The sequence below is a fragment of the Amphiura filiformis genome, chromosome 1 (genome assembly GCF_039555335.1).
Source record: "Amphiura filiformis chromosome 1, Afil_fr2py, whole genome shotgun sequence".
Taxonomy (NCBI): Eukaryota; Metazoa; Echinodermata; class Ophiuroidea; order Amphilepidida; family Amphiuridae; genus Amphiura; species Amphiura filiformis.
In genome coordinates this window covers 50470063-50479677 of record NC_092628.1, presented here as the reverse complement: position 1 = coordinate 50479677, position 9615 = coordinate 50470063, and the positions used below count along the sequence as shown (strand labels likewise).

General features: G+C 39.4%; 1 protein-coding gene across 1 annotated transcript in view; it reads right to left on the bottom strand.

Annotated features, from left to right (window-relative positions):
* Positions 1-9615, bottom strand: part of LOC140148402 (aspartate dehydrogenase domain-containing protein-like) — a 316009-nt gene that overhangs the window by 33498 nt on the left and 272896 nt on the right. The gene's annotated exons all lie outside the window — the stretch shown is intronic.

Genomic DNA, 9615 nt, shown 5'->3' with positions numbered 1-9615 from the left:
AATAGCCATTTCATAAATTGTGCCTAATTTATGATGATGAATATGCCTTACTAATGCGCTGTGTGACTTCAATAGATATGTAATTTACATTGTAAATAAAATGTGTACATAAATACTACTCTAGTTCTTAAAAGTTATTAATTATGTGTCATGTTCTTGTTTCCTCACATGCACTCTTATAGACTATGTATAATATATCAAATTGTTGGTAAGATTTTATTTGAATTAATTTTTACATTTTGATTATTGCCTTTGTCCATGGTCAAGATTCAACATTACATTTCTCTGCAAGGATAATTTTTTTGCCAAAGTGCTTCCTAATCGGTGGCAGCTCTAGAAATTTTATCTTGGGATGAATTGCTGTGAAAATTTCCTTTTTTTTTTTTTTTGGAGGAGGGGGGTAGGGGAACTGGAGGAAAGACCTCTGACTGGGAGCATTTTCCCCATACCCCTCCCATAGCACAGCCACTGTTCATAATGCAACTCCAATATGCCAATACCCTATTGACCATTTACGCAGAAGGTGTTTAGTCTAAAATATCTTATTTTCCAAGTGTGACCACAAAAAATGAGAAATGAAAATTACAAAAGGATACTCACCCAATCCATTGCACTTGAACCTTGCAGCATGCAATCACTTTGATGGGAAATGAATTTTACATAACACCTTGGGTGATATATGTTCAATTTTCCTAAACTCCTCATTTTCATTTCCAAACAAACTTCTAATGCATCACAATTGCCTAAAGCCATTTCAACTCTACGTTGGATTTGAAGACACGATGGGCTTGAGCATTAACAGACAGGGACAAGTCTAAGTGAATCCCATCATCGAGACAACTTAGCATTATGTTCATACAAGCGATATGTAATTGCCAAATCATGTTTCATGAAAATCAAAGGGCTTTGGATACAATGCTGATGCCCTTTTCGCGGCAGTTTTTGGTGGCAAAATAATTGTCCCGCTCAATGCCACTGGTGGAAAAAATAAAGATAAACTATGTGTGGTAGCCATATAAAAATGTGGGTGTTTGGATGCTGAAGTGGATTGTTTGAGTGACTTTACTTAGAGCAGACGATTCAAATCAGTGCATACGAACTCATCATAGATTTGTGCTTGATGCTCAAGTCCATCCCATTTAGCAATATACGTCGGAGGCCCCGGTTAGAGGCGTTCGGTTCATCAGAAACATACATAGCACACTTCATAGCATGGATTGTGACACGATTTTGTCAACTTCCTTTGATTAAACTGGACTTTACCCATAATATAATAGGTTGTTTCAATGTTTAAAGCTAGGAAGTAATTTGTTTCTCCTTTGCGGATACCGATCTGGAAATTATTATGTTACTATACATGTCTTTTAGTTTGTGAAATGTCTTTTAGTTTGTCAGCCAACATGTCATGCATGTGACATTTACTTCTCAATGTAGGTTTATATCGTGGTGAATAATCAAACCAATAAAAGGCATGAAAGACATCATTTACTTGTATTAAATCTAAAAATGGACTACAACAGCCGGCAGCATTACCATTGGCTACGGATTAGCTGTAATTCGAAGATGCAACCTACTTTTACAATCGTGTCCTGTAGTCCGAGGTACTTGTGATTCCATGCCCCGTTCTATGCCTCTTTGCTACCCGGTGGGTTCAGTCTTCACTGACAATGTGTACGCATGATGGTTCCAATTAGGGGTACTTTTCAAGAAATGTCCGCGGAATTTTCGAGGACAAAATTGTTCGCGATTGTCCAAATTAGGGGTGTTTTGGAGCAAAATTGTCCTTGAAATTAAAAATAGGGTGTATTTCTAGGACTTTCATCCGCGTTTTACCGCTACAGTTTTCGTTTTTTGTATTTTTTCTGGCCGTTTTTTTAGTAGTTCCACACAAAAATTAATAGGGTATTTTTTCCGATAAAAATTGTCCTCATTTCCCCGTGAAATAGGGGGGAAAATTCAAAAGCGTCCTTGAAATGGTAAAAATAGGGGTATTTATTTCGGAAAACTGTCCTCGATTCCTTGTGATAAGGGGGTAAAATGAAAATGCGTCCTCAAAATGATAAAAATAGGGAGGTATTTGGGGGCAAATTTTCCTTGATTTCGCGCAAAATAGGGGGTAAAATTGCTGCAAATGTCCTCGATTCCCCGTGAAATAGGGGTCATTTTCAAATCCTGGAACGGTCATACGTCCTACCTTTAAATACAAACTGAACCCACCGGCTTTGCTATCCATACATGATTGTGTTTCCTGCCTGATAATATTGGGGAGGCCAAACCATTATGGTTGTGATTTTCATACCAAACAGCCCGAGGGGAATCGACAGTCCGGGATCATAGCTATCGTCTTGTGTTTTTTCTTTCTTGCATTTTGAAATGTTTACATACTATTTTTCTTAGCCATTTTGGAGCTTCTTAAATATTATCTGAGGTGAGAAATGAAAATTACAAAAGGATACTCACCCAAACCATTGCAATTGAACCTTGCAGCATGCCATCACTTTTATGGGAAATGAATTTCACATAACACCTTGGGTGATATATGTTCAATTTTCCTAAACTCCTCATTTTCATTTCCAAACAAAACTCCTAATGCATCACAATTGCCTAAAGCCATTTCAACTCTATGTTGGATTTGAAGACATGATGGGCTTGAGCATTAACAGACGGACAAGTCTAAGTGAATCCCATCATTCATAGGGAGAACTTGGCATTATGTTCATACAAGCGATATGCAATTGCCAAGTCATATTTCATGAAAATCAAAGGTCTTTGGATACAATGCTGATGCCCTTTTCGCGGCAGTTTTTGGTGGCAAAATAATTGTCCCGCTCAATGCCACTGGTGGAAAAAATAAAGATAAACTATATGTGTGGTAGCCATATAAAAATTTGGGTGTTTGGATGCTGAAGTGGATTGTTTGAGTGACTTTACTTAGAGCAGACGATTCAAATCAGTGCATACGAACTCATCATAGATTGGTGCTTGATGCTCAAGTCCATCCCAAATCAATATACGTCGGAGGCCCCGGTTAGAGGCGTCCGTCAGAAACATGACCCAGTTAATACCATATTAATAACTTCATGGCATGGATTTTGTCAAGTTCCTTTGATTAAACTGGACTTCACCGCATAATATAATAGGTCGTTTCACTGTTTCAAGCCAGGAAGTAATTCGGTTCTCCTTTGCGGATACTAGTACCAATCTGGAAATTATTTTGTTACAGGATCAGTGAACAATATTGTGAAATGTCTGTTAGTTTGTCAGCCAACATATCATGCATGTGACATTTACTTCTCAATGTAGGTTAATCGTGGTGAATAACCAAACCAATAAAAGGCATGAAACACATCATTTACTTGTATTAATTCTAAAAATGGACTACAACAGCCGGCAGCATTACCATTGGCTACGGATTAGCTGTAATTCGAAGATGCAACCTACTTTTACAATCGTGTCTTGTAGTCCGAGGTACTTGTGATTCCATGCCCCGTTCTATGCCTCTTTGCTATATCCATACATGATTGTGTTTCCTGCCTGATAAGGGACGCACCATTAGACTTCAAGGGGGGTGGAGGAAGTTGGGGTCGGGGAAAGAAATTTTTTTTCGCCGCCAAAGGCGGCGAAGTTTTTTTTTTTTCGCTGCCAAAGGCGACAAGTTTTTTCAAAAAATTTTTCATGCATTTATACAGTTAGGTGGGGAAAGGTTTTTTTTTTTTTTAGTGTTGGTGGGGAAAGTTTTTTTTTGCTAATGTAGTAGGGGAAGTTTTTTTTTTTTCAAAACTTCCTCCCCACCTATGAAGTCTAATGGTGCGTCCCTAATGAGGGGAGGCCAAACCATTATGGTTGTGATTTTCATACCAAACAGCCCGAGGGGAATCGACAGTCCGGGATCATAGCTATCGTCTTGTGTTTTTTCTTTCTTGCATTTTGAAATCTTTACATACATACATACTGTTTTTCTTAGCCTTTTTGGAGCTTCTTATCATTTAAAAGGTGCCTCATTATGTAGGCTAAAAATCGCTTTTGAACCCTCCCCCTTTCGGTTTGCAAAACCATACCCCTCCTTCTTCCGACTTGCCACCCCCCTGGGGTGGCAAGTCTACCCTAGGGCTCATAATTATTGCACAGCCCTTACATTAACTTCTATCGATTGTCGGGGGGATGGCTGGAAGCTGATGTAAAGGGTCGTAAAAGTGCAAAAAAAAGGGTTGTTGTTTTGAACCATTTGGTGCGACGTTAGGCCATTTACAGCTTCTTCACATACTGTAGGAAAGTTAGAGCATGTTATAATAATGGCTTTTCAGATGGAATCTGTCAAGGAATTCAAATACTATATTCACCGTGTTTTGACACGTCTATCTTAAAAGCTTGTCAAGACCTTTGAAATATGTCAATTTTTAATTTCTTCAGTAAGATGGACAAGTATGTGTTGCTTTTCACACAATCGTGTGAACTTTTACAAACGCACATTTACAACGGTTCCCGGATATCATGCTAATGGTGTTACCTTTACCATGTTTACATGACATACAGTGCAAAAAGTGTTTGCACTTGAAAATCTTTTCTGAACACTATAATTATGTAATCGATTTGTAAATGCTAAACATTACTTGTGCTTATGAATGACACACGATGACTTGGAATTGACATTGGCGAGTTTTCAAGTTTTAAAAACGTTTACAGGTATTGAACTGAAGGCCTTAATAGATATAATAACATCACTGCTCTTCTCCATATATATCTGAATCAAGTCTCAGTCCCAGGTTTAAATCGTGGATAAAGGACCTGCCAGTAGATATGGTTCTAGAAGCTGGTATTGTAAGAGCATGGCTAGGCATGGACAAGCTGGAGCGGGTAGCTCTTCGGACTACAAATGGCTTTGGTAGCAGGGCCTTCAGATCTGATGGGCACATGACAAGCTGGTGGGCATTTTGAAGAGGACCGTTGCTGCAGCCACTTGACGTCTTTGATGGAGAGATGTGATGTTAAGCATTGTGCTTGCTTCCTCTTCGCTCACGCTTATGATTCGAAGGGCCTTCCTCTGGATATAATTGTCAGTAGTCTAATAATCCTAGAGTGGTGACACTGGCAATCAAGAGAGTGAGGCGTATTCCATCACACTGCGAACCTGGAGCCTTTTAAACGGTTGTTCTGCATCTGCTTAGTCCAGGTCAGCTTGCTGTTGAATATGAATCCCAGGATCTCCAGCTCCTCCTTCTCGACCAGTTTGGTGATACCAAACAGAAGATCTAGCTTGGTAGGATTCCTATTGTCATTACCTTACATTTCGAAGGATCGAATGTCACCTTCCATCTGTCTGCTCAGATTATCATTTTCTCCAGGTCTCTGTTCAGACTAGCAGTAACAGCTTCAGGGTTGTCTCTAGATGTAATATCACAGAACAAGGTGGAATTATCTGCATAGAAGTAGAGTTGGTTTCCACACTCATCACCCATCATTGGAGGCAGCGAACAAAAGTGGGCCCAATATTGACCCCTGGGGAACTGATGCATTGATGGAGGAAGTACTTGATGACTGGCCAGATAAGACAACTTTGATGGAACAATCTGTCGGGTAGCTCCTAATCCGGATACTCCTTTTGCCATGAGTTTCGAGCAAAGTCCATTTATATGTCAGACCTTGCCAAATGCTCCTTTGATGCTCAGGGCAACTAGGTGCTCTTCGTTGCCTCTGTCCACGGAATTGGACCACTCTTGAGTCAGTATTGTAAGGCTATCAGCTGTGCTGTGGTGTGGTCTAAATCCAAACTGTCTATCCGATATCAGTTGGTTTCTAAAGAGGTATTTCTGAAGTTGATTCTCCAACAGCCTCCACGAGCTTACTGATGAGGCAGAGCAGAGAAGTAGAGTTCGGGTGAGGGTGAACACCTAATAAAATAAAAAATAAATGTTATTTTATTATGTTTTTTTTTATGCTGGTTCATCGTGAACACATGTTCGACGTCTTTCGTGCATATGGTATATTCCTGACATCATTAGTATCATTTCATTGTGAGTGTCATCATAGATAGTGAAGCCTTCACTATCTATGGCGCCATAAAGGTAATGACAACTCCAGCTATTGTTATTTCTACTGACGGAGAAACTGAACCATTCAAGATATCAGCAGGAGTCCTTCAAGGTGACTCTTTGGCTCCATTATCGTCATCATAGTTCTGGACTATGTTATGTACCATGCATTGCAAAGCATACATGATGAAACATGGATTTTAACTGGGCCTAGGAAAAGCAGACGCTATCCAGCCACCCGATTTCGCCGACGACATCGCTCTCCTTGCTATACATCGATCAGCAAAGCCGAATCACTGTTGCAGAGTGTAGAAACAGCATTCAAGGCAGTAAGCCTGAACCGCAATGAAGGAAAAACAAAAACACTCCTCCTCAACTTACCCAACACCTCAAATGTAAAGACATCAATGGAGTGGCACTGGAAAATGTCTCTTAATTCAAAAACGTGGGGGCAGATTCTTTTCATGACTTCAGATGTAGGAAAAGCCATGCATGGAACGCTCAGACCTTGAAAGATCAATGAAAATTAGAATCTCCAAGGACCTGTGTTGAAAGCATTTCATTGTGTGAGTCAGAAACTTGGACCATTACTAAGAAAATGGAGGCCCGACTCAATGGATGTTATACACAACTGTTGCGTCGGGTGTTAAATGTCAGCTGGCGAGACCACATTCCAAGTACTGCGGCTCCCGAGTGATTTTCTGGACCCCTCCTGATGAAAAACCAAATAGAAGCAGAAGGCCACTTCAATACCCTGACACCATCTAAAGTGATATTGGCCTACAACCATCAGAGATTCAACAATTAATGAAAGACTAAAGACTTTTGGCCCACGGACGACTGATGATGATGAACTTTCGGGATTCTGTTAACCATGCTTTTCGTTTCCGTTTCTAACGCCATCTTTTCAAGGCAATTTGGAACCTTAATTAATAATAATTAGTAGTACCCTTGAGGGGCTGTAATGCCATGATTTTCATCAGTACCCTTCTTCTTTTTGTTGTTGTTGTTGAGGTACATAAATATGTTCATCATCTCATGTCCTGAACCTATAAAATATCTCTACATACCAAGTGCTTTTAAACCATTTTAGTAAATCATTTTGGCCCTATATATTTTTTGTTTACGGTATCCTAGTAATTCAGATGTGTGATTCTACAACAGCTTCCATGACCTTACTGATGAGGCAGAGCAGAGAAGTTGAGTTAGGGTGAGGGTGAACACCCTAATAAAATATAAAATAAATGTTATTTTATTATGTTTTATTATGCCGGTTCATCGTGAACGCATGTTCGACGTCCTTCGTGCATATGTGCCATCATAGATAGTGAAGTCTTCACTATCTATGGTACCATAAAGGTAATGACAACTCCAGCTATTTTCATCTCTACGGATGGAGAAACTGAACAATTCAAGATATCAGCAGTGATCCTTCAAGGTGACTCTTTGGCTCCATTATCGTCATCATAGTTCTGGACTATGTTATGTACCATGCATTGCAAAACATACATGATGAAACATGGATTTTAACCGAGCCTAAGAAAAGCAGACGCTATCCAGCCACCCGCCACCATGATCTCGATTTCGCCGACGACATCGCTCTCCTTGCTATACATCGATCAGCAAAGCCGAATCACTGTTGCAGAGTGTAGAAACAGCATTCAAGGTAGAAACTTGGACCATTACTAAGAAAATGGAGGCCCGACTCAATGGATGTTATACACACAACTGTTCCGTCGGGTGTTAAATGTCAGTTGGCGAGACCACATTCCAAGTACTGCGTTGCACGGTGATATCCCATGTGTCATAACTGATCAGACAACGTCACTTATCTTTTGCTGGTCCCCGGTGCTGGTCACTGCATTAGCACAACTGCCCAGCCTGTGACTCCCGAGTGAAGCTTAGGAAAAACTACCTATGGTGGTATAGGTGACAAGAAACACAATTTTTTTCCAACATTGCTGTAGTGTGGTTGTGGTAATCTGTTACCTATGTGGCTTAATTAAGTTTCAGATCAGTGAAATAATGCTAGTTAAAAATACAAAATATAGCTCAACATTGAAAATAGAAGTATTTTAAGCAGTTCGTTTTTTGATACGTGTGGAGCACGAAGTTCATGAAGTCATAAAAGAAATCAGGAACCACTTATTCCCATTTTACATTATCAACATTATTTCTCTAATGCAAGATATATCCAAAATTTTAACGAAATCCGTTAATAGTATAAGCTTCCCAAAATGAAGTGAATTTAAAACATCAGTGATGTACCACCTTTTGGCTTCTACTTTTAAAAGCATGTATAAAGCTACATTGATACCGATACCGATGCCACCAATAGAACGAGAAGATTTGCCCCTTCATTTTGTATACCACTTTGTCCATTTGTTTCTCATTTCTTCACAAAATGCAAAAAAAAAAAAATGCAATGGGTGTATAGTACCACCTTAATCAAGCATCTGATTAAAATTAAGTTTCAAGTTCTTCTGAGGTATAAATACGTAAAATGAATTTCTTGAGGTCCCACCAGATATCATTGCTAATTATTATGTTGAAATAATAGGCCTATGTATGAATAACAATGGGCTCCGAATTACAGAACTCACATTGTAATAAATAAAAAGTACTAATATACTTTTATGCTACCTTCATTTCGATGTCAGATTTTGTCTACAGGTATCAGACGTTTGTCATTTGTTCGCATGTATGCTTGTTCCAACAATACAACTGATTTTTGATGCATCTTGTGTGTGTTCTGGTTTAGTATATCACTGATAATCCCTTTAAGCTGCACATATTGTGTTATAATACCGACCCTCTCCTTTTGGGAATGAATGAACTTTCTATTCGTCCTCATTCTCAAACTCCGTATTTAGAATTAGGTAGTTTGAACCTTAAGGAGTTTTACTCAATTATCCGATTATGTACAACTTTCCATTTTCCGGGGCTCCGTATAAATGAATATCTCAAAGTGACATATTCTTTGATAAAGTATTATGTGCGCTTGTGGTTCTAGGTTCTGTGGGATTAAAGGGTGTCGGGATGTGTACATATTATGGAGGCCCTTATCTTTCTATCTATCCGTCTAGTCTGTATAGTGGCTCTGTCTGTTTAGCAGCCTCTTTTTATGACGTTTTTCAGTAGATATCCACGAAAAAAACTTATTCCCGCATTTTGCGGATTTTTTTTCTGTGTGTTTAATTTAAGGGATTATAGAGAGAAACAGATACGACAACACACCCCTACACATTCGCACTGACGTCCGCAAACACACACACGCCACCCGAGGACATTGTGTTTTGCTATCTAACCGAGGACGTGTGTATGATGTTTTCATCGCCTAACCGTGGACTAAAATTGCGGCTTTTTTGTGTATAATATACGAAACGGAATTTTAGCCATCACCTGCGGACGGTAGTTTTTACACGTGTGGTCCTCGGTTTCAGGCAAACAGCGTTATAAAGCATTTAGCATGCATTATATTTGAGGTCTTTTGCAGCAGTTTCAGATTGCGGACTGTCCTCGGTTGGAAGTAAGTCCGCAGTTTAGGGTAAAAAATCTTGTGTGTGTCCTCGTTTGCCTGCAAACA